Source organism: Lissotriton vulgaris, chromosome 3_1 (genome assembly GCF_964263255.1).
Source record: "Lissotriton vulgaris chromosome 3_1, aLisVul1.2, whole genome shotgun sequence".
Taxonomy (NCBI): domain Eukaryota; kingdom Metazoa; phylum Chordata; class Amphibia; order Caudata; family Salamandridae; genus Lissotriton; species Lissotriton vulgaris.
In genome coordinates this window covers 1,461,163,749-1,461,176,755 of record NC_141689.1, presented here as the reverse complement: position 1 = coordinate 1,461,176,755, position 13,007 = coordinate 1,461,163,749, and positions in this window count along the sequence as shown.

The following is a 13,007-nucleotide window of genomic DNA, read 5'->3' as shown; positions in this document are numbered from 1 at the left end:
TGACTCATCATAGCTTGTCGCTGCATAGCATCTGCGGATCCGCTGATATGACCTCGTAGGGAGAATTATGTGAGATCTTTTACTTTGAGTAAGCATTAAGCAGGAATATGGGACATTTGTTGTGCTTTAATCATATTTGAAATACATTTTCGAGAGATGTTCACTGACATAACTGAAGTTGTGAATTTTATGTTTTTTAAGATGTCCGATGGATAAGTAGATAGATGGATAACAAGCTGTATTCAATTTTGATGCTAAAAAATCACAAAAGCACATCACAAAGTACATTAAAAAAGCTTCAGAACATTTCCCACAGAGACAAAGTTATAATGCAGATCATTAATTCCTTACAAGGTTATCAGCGTCCTACATTGTATCACATTTTTCAAAAAAATTGATAAAATCCTTATCGTAAATTCATTGTCTAAAAATTGTAAGGCTAAAAACGCTGGGTGACATCTTCTAATAGCTAGCTTCTTTAAAAGTGGAACTAGCCATTTTTTCCTTTGTAGGTTATAACATTTATCGAAAAAGCTTCATGTATTGTCGTTTGCGCAGATGTTTTATCGCAAGTGGTTAGTTGCATCGCCCTTTCCCAGTCGTTCATATTTGGGAAACTCGTTATGTGTTGAAAAATGTCAAATCTGAATCTTATTAGCAACAGTCTGCCGTATTGGCCACGCACTAGGATAAGATAGGGTTGAATATTGAGAGTTATTCCTAACATCTGTTGATGAAGTACTGTGGGCTTTACTATTTCATCTGTTAAACAAAAAGATTCAAGTAATGATCAGCATTTATGTTTCGGTTCTTTTCTGGACCTCCAACTCATTGTGGTTGGCTCTTTTTAAGAACCAAGATATCCTAGGTCACAGAAGAAGTCCCTGACATATTTTAACCATTTCAGTTTCAGCACATCAGTCATTCCCAGAACATTGTTTAAAATATCCCTATTCAACTGGGTTTCCTCAGACCTCCATATACTGTGCCAGAGCATAATTGGTTCAATTTTAATTAGGTCTGTTGACAATAGAACCCCCAGTTCAGAGTGACAAACTTATGAAGATACACTATTATGGAGAGCCAGCATATATCTTAGGAACAGGTTCTTGAAAGTTTGCAGTAGTTGAGTGTTGCAGTGTCCCCACAGTCCCGCCCCATACATGGCTGTTGATACACATTTTGCTCTGTAAATTTGTAGTTGGGCTTGCAGGGGTCTCACTCCTAATTTTTTTGAAAAGCTTATTAGGGCTGCAGTGGTTTTCATGATGGCGAGTTTTCTCATCAGCACGGCCTACATCCATGTGGCTTGATTGTCAAATAGGATACCTAAGTAACTAAAACTGTTGATAACATTTATTTTTTGACTGTCAATAAACATGTCTCTGCATTTATTACTTCCTGAACCACATCTCATGATGAACGTTTTTGAGGTGTTTACCCGAAGGCCTAGGTCGTGCATATAAGCAGCAAAACCGACCAATAATCTTTGAAGGCCCACTTGGGTATGACACATTAAGACGGCATCATCTGCATACATTAATGCCGGTATGGGTTGACCGTTTATCCGAGGGTAGTCTTGTCCCACCTTCGTCAGTGCTTGTTCTAGTCCATTTGTGTACAAATTGAAAAGGAAGGGAGCTAGCATGCACCCTTTTCTGCCCTCACTCTTAAATGGGAAAGGTATGGCACATTCACGATTGAGGCGATATCGATCTCTTCCATTGGCATTCTGATAGAGGTGTATCAAAAAGGATATAATGATATTGTTCACCACTAAATTCCGCAGAGCTCCCCACAGCCTCTCGTGAATTACGCAGTCAAAAGCTGCGCTTAAGTCAACGAACGCTAGGACTAGCCTTCTTTTTTTAGACAAGGATATTTATCAAAAAGAATGCTTAGATTACGGCTTTGTTCAACTGTTCCCAGTCCCTTGCGGAATCCGTATTGTAGGTCCAACAAATATATTTTGTTATCCTCAGCCCACTCTTGTAGACTCTCTAAAACTACCCGCCCCGCTATTTTTCCTGAGGAGTCTAGCAGGAATATTGTTCGGTAACAAATGGGATCTTGTCGATTCAACTTTTTTAAAAATGGGGAATAAAATGGATTCCAACCATGTCTCTTTATCTTTAAAGGAATTGCTGGCCATGATTACTTGTCTGAGTATTGGGCCCCATAATTCTATGTTACTTTTGTATAGGTCCAATGGGATCCCATCGGGCCGGGTGTCTTGCCCTCCTTTACTTGCCATAATCACCCTATTTTCTTTATCCAAAGTAATTTGGAGATCGTTCTTAGTTATCTGACGTATTGGTGTTCTTTCTTCCCCTTCCTCATTATGCATGGCTATGGAGTTGGCTGCACTATACTATTATCGTTAAAGATTTCCGAATAGTGCTTCACCCACTGCTCTTCCGTGATTGCTATTTCAATAGTGGGGATGTCCCCTGATTCCGAAAAGAGTGCCCTAGCAGACCGCCAGAAACCTGCCATTCCTTGGACTCAATGGTATTATAGAGGGTCTGCCATAGCTCTTCTTTCAACATCCTTTTGCGTTCTTTAATCACTTTATTGTAAGCCTTTCTTGCCTCTTTTAGTGCCGCCTGATCTCTGGGGGAGCTATGTGATATGTTTTTCAGAGCAGAATATGCCTTTGTGCAATTCGAATCAAACCAGCTTTTTTTTTTTGTAAGACTAGACTTTGATGCCTATAGGGCATCATTAATTGATCTTGTAACTTGTTGGAAGGTGGTTGGGACTGTTTCATGTGTCGCGGTTTCATTTAAAATAACTTCCATGGCTTGATTGCTGTTTACCATGATTTTCCGAGTCGTTTCTAGTGGATCAGCCAACAACCATTTCAAGGCATAACCATTTGTTCTACTTATTTCCATGTGTTGGGAGGGGTGGACAATTTTGTGGTTGTGCTGTTTGAGATGTTGATAGTTAAAGGGCACTGGGGGAAAGGCTTATCTCGTTTGCAAAACCGAGATCAATACCACGCATAATTTCAGTTAAAATATTTCCATAATATGAGTGTAAGAAATATGATTCGCTTTTGTCGTCTTCGGTCATTATACCACATACAATTATTCCATTTCTAACGCACAAATTATTATGGAAATCCCCCCAAACAATGAAGGCGTCCTCCTCGCCTTCACTTTGCACACTTTTCAAAGCATTTAACACATTTTCTAAAATTCCCTCAATTTTGTCAGTCAGTATATTATTGTAGAAATTTACCAGTACTACTCTTTCTTTCTTTCCAATATACAGTTCCATTACTTGGTGTTATGCCTCCTCAAACCTCAGTACAATTTTCCTAATGATTACCATCTTAGATATGAAGATTGTTAGCCCCCCCTTTGACCTCCCGTGATTTCCTTGAACCGCAGGCATGTGGTGTGTTTGGTATCCATTCAAATGTAAGGGCTCTGTTAACCACGTCTCTTGGAGACAAATGATTTGGAACCCCGTTATAAATTCGAACATGTAATCACAACTCACCAGAACAGGTATTCTTGACCAAGTTTCAAATTCCACACATTAGTTGTCCTTTGCACTTTGAAATGAAGGTCTCACAAGATTACCCTTGTGGACCCAAATCCAAACAAAAATGTGAGGGCAATAAAAAAACTCATTTATATCGTAATTTATTAAATGTTTCAATCTTTACAAGGCAAAAACATGTTTCTGACTTATCAGTGTTTGTACAGGGCTAAAGATATTCCCTCACACTTTCTTAGTCCGTTAAAGTCCCAAACAGAAATCAGTCTACGTAAAATGGCTCTCTTTTGCATCTGGATAGTTCAAAATGGCTACCGCCACATGCACAAGTGTGTCCTTACACTCCATCGTGATTTCCCTACTTTGCACTCTATATCCACTGATTATTTTTCACGGTTCTACAAATACTGAATTCCTCTAGTCTGAATGACTAAGATTCCCAAGCTATCAAGAGTTTCCAGATTCCCTTATCTGGGTGTTGTGTTTGACAATTGTTCTACATGGCACCCCCAAATGCTGGAGAAAAAAAAGGTTTTGGCACGATCCATATCTGCAGTCCTTGGTTTCTCACGTAAACTTGGGGCGAAGCCCATAGAGGCAGTCCTAAAAGTGTATGCTGCTAAATGTATAGCCATCGCTATGTATGGCGCAGACCTGTGGGGCTTTAGGCCTGTCAAATTTCTCCAAGTGATCGAAGATAACTTTTTAAAATCCATTCTCTCCTTGCCAAAATCCACGGCAAGCTTTATTGTACATCAGGAATGTGGGGTGGATTTTTTGGAAGATCCAGTTTCTATGGCCCCCCTTCTGAAATGGATATCTGTGTGGCTCAATCCAGAGCTTGAAGTTAATCATGAAATCTTGAAGGACTGCTTAAAATTAGATCATTGGAACAAGATCCCCTGGCTGAAATATGTTGAACAATTGTGTGTAAAGCTGGGAAGGCCTGAACTGTTTCACAATCCATCCGCCCTTGTGAAGGCTGACTTGAAGTGGACAAAGAACACTTTTTTGTTGTATAGTGGAATGGACAGAGAAAACAGGGAGCTGATAAAACCCTCTGTTAGGTCTCATCAATTGCTTGTCTCTTCAGATCATGAACCGGAACTTTATTTGAAGGTCGTCAACAACCCAAACCACAGGTACCTTCTCACTAAGTTCCGATTGAACAAAGTCCATTTGTTAATTTCCGGCCGCCCTGGCTGGACCAGAGACTTGGAACTGAACATATGTAATTGCGACGGCTACTCAATTATGGACACTGCCCATTACCTGTTCTTTTGTACCCACTTCAAAGACATTAGGAAAAAATTCATTATTCCCCTGTTAAAGGGGAGAGGGTTCAGGCAGGTTAAACCAGCTTTATTATATCTTCAGATGTTAACTGATATCTGGGAAATCTATAATGTGGCCAAATTTTTAACTATTGCAGTGAGACTGGGTAAAAAGTTTAATTGGATGCAGAATACCTACTACCAACATAGCCTATTGCATAACTGAATCTAGTTTTTTACTCTGTAATGTTTTTATTAACGCTTGCCTCTTTTTAACCGTAAAATGTAACTTTTTTAATGATGTATTGTGATCCCTGGACCATTTTCTTTTTATAAGTGTCTTGTACTTTTATGGTTTTTGAAAATTGAACCGAATAAAGTATTTCTTGACTTGACTTGACTAAGATTCCATTTGCTACACATATAAATAAAACAAGCCGATCTCCAATCAAAAATTATTTATTAAAAGAGAATAAAGGTAATTTCAAAGAAAGTTACTAGGGAATTGTTAGGCTTTGCACCCCACACCTTGTTCCTAGCAACAGGCACTAAGGGCCTGAGTTGGATGTTGGTGCGAAAGCCTCTGACCGCAGGTCGGAGGCTTTCTGAATGGCATCTAAGGTGTAATATGGATTTCTCATTATTTGTGTAAACATTATAGACTGGCCGCCAATTTTAGTGGTATGGTAAATCACACAACTGATACTAATGGTAGTTTGATTGGAGAATAGTAAATCAGAACTCCCAAAAATCAAAAACATTTCCTAATATTACTTGGTTTATAGATAACATTTTAACTATGAACTTACAAAATTAAACATTTCGACCATTGGTATTTAGGTTGGATTAAAAATATGCTCTCCCCAAAATGTATCAAATTCTCCAGTAGCAGTTGAGTTGTAGTGAGAACCGTAAGGACTTCTACAAAGATATACTTAAATATGTGTGATAAAATAGCCTAATTGTTTTTTACATTAATCGATTAATTACTATATTAACACAAAATGTATTGTTAACACATATAAGGATTTAGAAAATATTTTTCAGTTGTGTACTTAACAAATATGAATATACGTTATATATGTTATACACTTTAATTAATTTGGGAACTTGAATTATCCTGCGGAGAGAGGGCTTCCAGAAGTGCCTCTACTCTCCTCCTGAATCATATCATCCTTAGCAAAAAGAGAACTTGTCACCGAGCCTTCTCTGGTGCTGCCCCTAAAATATGGAACTCTCTTGGCGACTGCTTCCAAACTGGAAGCCAAGAGATTCTTAATGAGCAACTTCCTACCATAAGGGGCTGTGATACTCATAAGATGGCTATCTCTTGGTTCCTAGCTCCATAGCACAACTACCAGTTACGGTCCATATCGTCTGCTTAATGTTGTACCTTTTATGTGTACTATTGTTTACTGTTTATCATTGTTGGGTTTTTTTCCCTTCACAATTGCTGTGTATATTTCATTTTGTCTTCTCCACCAACCTATTGTAAAGCGCTCAGATATCCTCCGGGATCTTGTTCGCGCTATATAAAACTTTACAAATAAATAAAATAAATAAATAAATATTAAATATTAGAAAATGCTTCTTTAATATGTATATTTGTTAATATGATTTATAAGAAAAATGCCTACAATATAGTGTGCCACATTTATTATATATGTATAATGGGCTTTAAAAAAAACTATTTTCAAGTATGATTATTCATCATAATTTTTAAAACAATAATTTCCAAAATTAATTAAAGTGTATAACATATGTAACGTATATTCATATTTGTTAAGTACACAACTGAAAAATATTTTCTAAATCCTTATATTTGTTAAAAATACATTTATACATTTTGTGGTAATATAGTAATTAATTAATTAATGTAAAAAACAATGAAGCTATTTTATCACACATATTTAAAGCAAAAACATACAAATGTAATTGCAGTCAAACATAAACATTTATATTTAGTAACATTAAACAAACAACAGTTTTTTTTATCCATTAGTTAATTTTTAATTTACTTGTGGTACATGGCTATTATATATTCAAACAAATAACTATTTGGGAAAGTATATCTTTGTAGAAGTCCTTACGGTTCTAACTACAACCCAACTGCTACTGGTGAATTTGGTAATTTTGGGGAGAGCATATTTTCAATCTAACCTAAATATCAATGGTCAAAATGTTTAATTTTGTAAGTCCATACTTAAGATGTTATCTATAAACCAAGTAATACTAGGAAATGTGTTTTATTTTTGGGAGTTCTGATTTACTATTCTCCAATCAAACTACCATTAGTCTCAGTTGTGTGATTTACCATACCACTAAAATTGGCGGCCAGTCTATAATGTTTACACAAATAATGAGAAATCCATATTACACCTTAGATGCCGTTCAGAAAGCCTCCGACCTGTGGTCAGAGGCTTTTTCATCAACATCCAACTCAGGCCCTTAGTGCCTGTTGTTAGGAACAAGGTCTTGGGTGCAAAGCCTAACAATTCCCTAGTAACTTTCTTTGAAATTACCTTTATTCTCTTTTAATAAATAATTTTTGATTGGAGATCGGCTTGTTTTATTTATATGTGTAGCAAATGGAATCTTAGTCATTCAGACTTGAGGAATTCAGTATTTGTAGAACCGTGAAAAATAATCAGTGGATATAGAGTGCAAAGTAGGGAAATCACGATGGAGTGTAAGGACACACTTGTGCATGTGGCGGTAGCCATTTTGAACTATCCAGATGCAAAAAAGAGCCATTTTACGTAGACTGATTTCTGTTTGGGACTTTAAGGGACTAAGAAAGTGTGAGGGAATATCTTTAGCCCTGTACAAACACTGATAAGTCAGAAACATGTTTTTGCCTTGTAAAGATTGAAACATTTAATACATTACGATATAAATGAGTTTTTTTATTGCCCTCACATTTTTATTTGGATTTGGGGTTACAAGGGTAATCTTATGAGACCTGCACTTCAAAGTGCAAAGGACAACTAATGTGTGGCAATTGAAACTTGGTCAAGAATACCTGTTCTGGTGAGTTGTGATTATATGGATAGAGATAAAGCCATATGAATCATTGAGGTGCCTGACAATAGCATGACAGAGTACACTTACTGGGGGGCATAGTTTTGGCACCAACCAAGACTCCGGCGCCATGTTAAGCTCCATCGGACACATGAGCCTTTTATGGTTTTGGGACAGCTCCAGCGCTCACCCGACAGAGGCAACATGCATCTCCTCCTGCAGCATTGGTGAGTTGCTACCGCCTATTTGCAAGTTTGGTCTCTTATATTTTACTGAGCAGCTGGCCCCGGAGAAAATCACCACAGAGGTAGAGATCACATCTGCACTTTTAGAAGGCAGCTGGTGCATTTCCTCACAAATCGCTTTCCTCACAATGCTGCATGCAGAGCTATTGTGCTCCTTAATATGGTCTCATTTTCAACATCGCTACCAAGTATTTATGGGCGAAATTTGCGAATTCGCTATTTTTTTATTTTTGCGTGTTCACGGGGCACTTTGCGTGTTCGTAGGGTTTTTTTCAGCGCGCCGACCGTGAAGTTACCCATGCGGTCGTACATGGGCGCGGCCATCTTGTTTTCAGTGTTCACGTTGCGTATTTCCGTTTCCGGGCACCAGTTGCATGTTCGCTTTGTGCATTTCCTACATGTGGGCCGCAATTACGTGTTCACGTCCGTTTTTGAGTGCTCACGGGGGAAATATCGCGCGAATTTACCCATACAGTCCTAATGGGCGTGGCCATCTTGTTTTTCATTCATTGCTATGGTTCTGGGCATGCTTTTTCTATCCTCCCTTAATCTTTGCAATCCTTTGTTTCTTTGAACTTTGTTTGAATTTTTTACTCATTATCTATCCCTTTATTTTTCTACATCTATATTTTGTATTTTTTTCTACTTTTGAATACTTTAAAACTACTTTCTTAACTCTTTCCTTTTATTTACTTTTTGACTATTCTTCTTTTCCTATTTTATTTTATTTTCCTTTCCAGGACCATGGCAAAGGGAGCCGGGAAGAATATGAAGGGGAAGGGTCCTGCAGCCCTTACCCGGCTCCCTTGCGGGTGCTTAAGGGGGGAGGAAGTCTTGGCCAGGGAGATCTTCAGGGGGTGGAGGTGTCCGCACTTATCCTTTATGTGCAGCGACACCTCCCGAAGACCGTTGCAGCAGGCGGCAGGCCCGGTATGGCCTCCGGGAGCGTCGCAAACTCTGGGATAAGGTGTGTCGGGCCATGTCGGGTGTCCGGCGCACCTACAAGCATGCGACGCACCTGTGGTCGGACCTCCTTGACCGGGAGCAGGACCTGCTCGACCTGCTAGGCTTTAAGATCCCTGGCCTTGGTGAGTAGCTATTTAATAACTGCTTTGTTTTCTTCTGCTCTGTGTTATATTGCTAATATATGTTTTTCCTGAAGAGCAAGAATGCTGCAGATTCGATTACATTGCAGGTAAATTAATGTTTTAAATAGCTTCTGAGATTGCAGGTGCTCGCATGCTCAGTGGCGTTGCTACTATGCTTACTTGTTTGCAACTTTGTGCTTATTTGGCCCGATTATGTATGAGTGTAGTACTTTACAGAACTGCATAATGCTAGAGAGACTAGAGAATCAAGTCTAGTCCTTCCTTTGCAATTCTGCTGCCACTAAGAAGAGATAGTGGTGGATTGATAGGTTGAGTATATTATGACTTGTTATTTAGTAGTAGGCATTTTGTTGGTAATTTGTTTCCCCGAGATAATTTTAGATTGTGGTCAGAGAAATCAAATATTTAAAAAAAACAATCATCCATGTTTGTGTTTATTTTATGATCATCAGCAGCACCTCCCAGGGGCAAGACGACAGAGACGCCGGCGGAACAAGGTGGGCAGGTTCGGTCCTCAGAAGTCTCTTCTGCTGGCCCCAGTAAGTTGTTCTGTTGTTAATATTAATAATTATAATTCCCTAACTTTTACAGCACCTATTCATTCCAAACTGTTTCCTAATTCTATTTTTTACAAAGTAGTCTTTGATCTTCTTGTAGACTGTTTCTACATTCTTATCCTGCCTCTACGATCACTCTTCGGCTACTACTATTTACTATTATTATGAATTGGTCTGTGTAGGTAGCTAAGCTTGCCCAGCCAACAAACGGTGTTAAACAAAACTCTGATCCAGCAATAGCCCTAGGCACTGAGTGCAGTCCTCTGGGTTTCCCTTGCTGTCTATTCCAGTCTTCTTAATGTTAGTGCTTTGACAATTCCCAACAACAAAATGTCAATGTCCACCAGGAATAAGCTAGTAGTTGGCTTGTTGATTTGATAGGAGCACATACCATACCGCTAGTGTTTCAGGGACTATTCTGCACATACATAAGTATGGACAAGAGAAATAGGACATTGTTGATGATAGGTGCAGTTCGACTTTCCACATACCTCAGTCAGAACAGAAGTTGAACCCCCAATCCCCAGACCGACTATCTAGTGTGCCTGACCAATGATTATACAACCAGGAAGAACAGAAGAAGACTACCGAGTCTTGACCTATCAGAGTCACGGAAGCATGCTTGCAAAGTGCAGTAGTGCAACTGCAAACCCTTCCGCTCACTCACTCCTGAACAAAAACCACACATTTTTTTTTAGTTTTAAAGTTTTATTTTCAAATAACAAATAAAAAAACAATTTCTTTATTTTTAATAGTGCAGTATTCCTAGCGAGCAGTGGTGATAGATGACGTTAAAGTTTAAGCACCCTTCTCTAGAATATACTTCAACTTAACACATCTAATTATTATAATAACTGTGCGGGAGCCCTCACCTTGTTTGAACTTCAAGTACTGGTGGTGATGAGGAGTAGGTGGTGAAAATTGAAAAGCTCTTGTTGGCAGAAGGGCAATGGAATCTTGTGTCTGTAATTAGAAAAATGGTGCACTTTAAAAAGCAAGCATTCATCAGTTGTGCCAAAAAGTGTTGCATGTTATGGCTAAGCATATAAAAAGTTAACACACTCCCCAAAACCGTCACTTTTTTCAGTCCCAATTATTAAAAATTGTTTCTGTATTAACATTTTCTTCCATTACGAGATGAAAAAGGGGGTGGTGTATGGCATCTAAAAATATGACATTGTTTTTTCTAGGCGTCACAACATCGGATGCGGCACCTAACACCACCAGTGCCAGGGCCAGCAGCGCGGAGGCGTCCACTCCAGGGGCTGGTGCGGTGGCGCCATAAGTGCCACCAGGAGGAGCTGCTGTGGGAGATGGCTCAGCAGCGGCGGACAGTGGTAAGTTATTATACTCCTTACTGATTGACATTTTAGAGTAGGTTCGCAAAGGGGTGTATGATGTACTGTACAGTAGACAGTACACTAGTACAGGTACACTCTACTGTTAAAAACAGTTACTAATTTAGGACTACATTTTTGCCAATCACGGAGAAGACAGTCACCCTTGACTTAGCAATAGCATTAGCAGCGGTAGTTCTCAAGTAAGCAATGGCCCCCTCTATGTGACTTCAACTCAGCTGTGAAACTTTTATCGTGAAGCTAAGTCAGATCAGATGAACTTGAGGGATGTGATGAACTAAAAGGGAAAGAAGGGCGTAAGGAAGGATGAGCGAGTCGTAACATTTATGACTGTAAAGAATGATATACATGTTTTTGAATGCATGCAGAGGTGGCTGATTGGAAGGCATCAGATGCATGGCTGTTGAAGCAAGGATGTTTAGAGGAGAAAGAAAAGATGACTGCCTGTGTGGGTGAATCAGAAAATGCATGTGTGGTGTGCATTGCAATATATCATTTGGGTGAAACTCAAATGCAAGTCAAGACGGTGGTTTACCAAATAAAATAAAATGGGTGTTAGCTGGTTGTTGAAAAAAAGTAAAGTTGGTCCAGTTGAGACATTAAGAAGAATGATAGACGTTTACTTTGGACGCCTGGATGGTATCTTCTTCCTCATAGATAGCAGAGGTGTAGGGAGCAGACGCTCAGTGGATGAAGAGTGTTACTTTGAACAGCATGTCCGTGCCAGAGCAGCAAAGCAGAGGAATTCCAAATACTAGACGTTGTGATTGTTCAGAAATACTCCCTTGACTAACAGTACAGTAGTTTACTTTGCAAGCACAGCATATATTGTGTATGTATTATATAGTTCACATTATATCAAGTCAAGTCCCTTCCTCCGGCAATTATGGGTACCATACTCACTCCCTATTTTAATAATATTATTTCAGATGTGTCAATCATGGGTGGCCTATCGCTGTAGTTCACTCAATCTATCAAAACAAAGCACCTAAAGCCATACATCATATAAGCAAAGATCGGCTGGATATATGATCAGAAATGAATAATCTTCATTTTCCTTTTGTAGTAGTCAAAGTCCGGGGGGCAGTGCAAAATATAAATTACATTGAGCAGTAGCCCTCGATGTAACCGAGTATGGCCAGTGCAGTGCCACCCCTATGGAAAAGTAGGAGCTTTCCTATCCCCACCTGCATGTACTTCTTCAAGTAATACGAGTCTGCGACTCTGCGTCATCATGGCTTGTGTCTGTTTTTCTTGGGTGCAAGCTGACTGAGCTGGCATTTTGCCGGCTACCAGAAGTTCACGTACAAGTAATTCTTTTAGCAAAACAAGAGAAAAAAGAAGACTGGTGTACTCTCTGACTCTCTGACTATGTAGTGAGTCCTTGCTGCTAGTAGAGTTCCTGAAACTCCCACTAATGTTACAGGCCCACAATGATGGCGGAAAGATACATGGCAAAATGTTATTCTGTACTTGCAAGTTGCTAGTGTTACTGTGAGACAACTTTATATTGAATTAGTTTGTGTTAATGTTAAAGAGTATTGGTTACAGTATTTTTCTTTCTTTCTTCATATAGATGCTCCAAAAAAACTCACCCAAAAGGAGATGGCTGTCCAGGCCAGGGCCCGGAAGCTGGAGGACATTTGTGCCAAATATCGACGGCTGGTGGCTCTGGAGCAGGAGTAGGAGGCAGCAACAGCTGCATCCTACTACAGTGCCCCTGGGTCCACCAGCCACCAGCCAGCAGCCTTCAGTTATACAGCGTCGTGGTGCGACAGCCTCCCGCCGCCACCGCGGAGCAGCAAACACAGCAGCTGCCCCCCCCAGAGCCTGGATGGCACGTCAGCTCCATCTCCGCCGGAGAGTGGACTACCTGGAGCGCGCGGTTGAGAAGCTGAAGCGCCAGCTCCAGGACCTCCGCAAAGAGATGCGG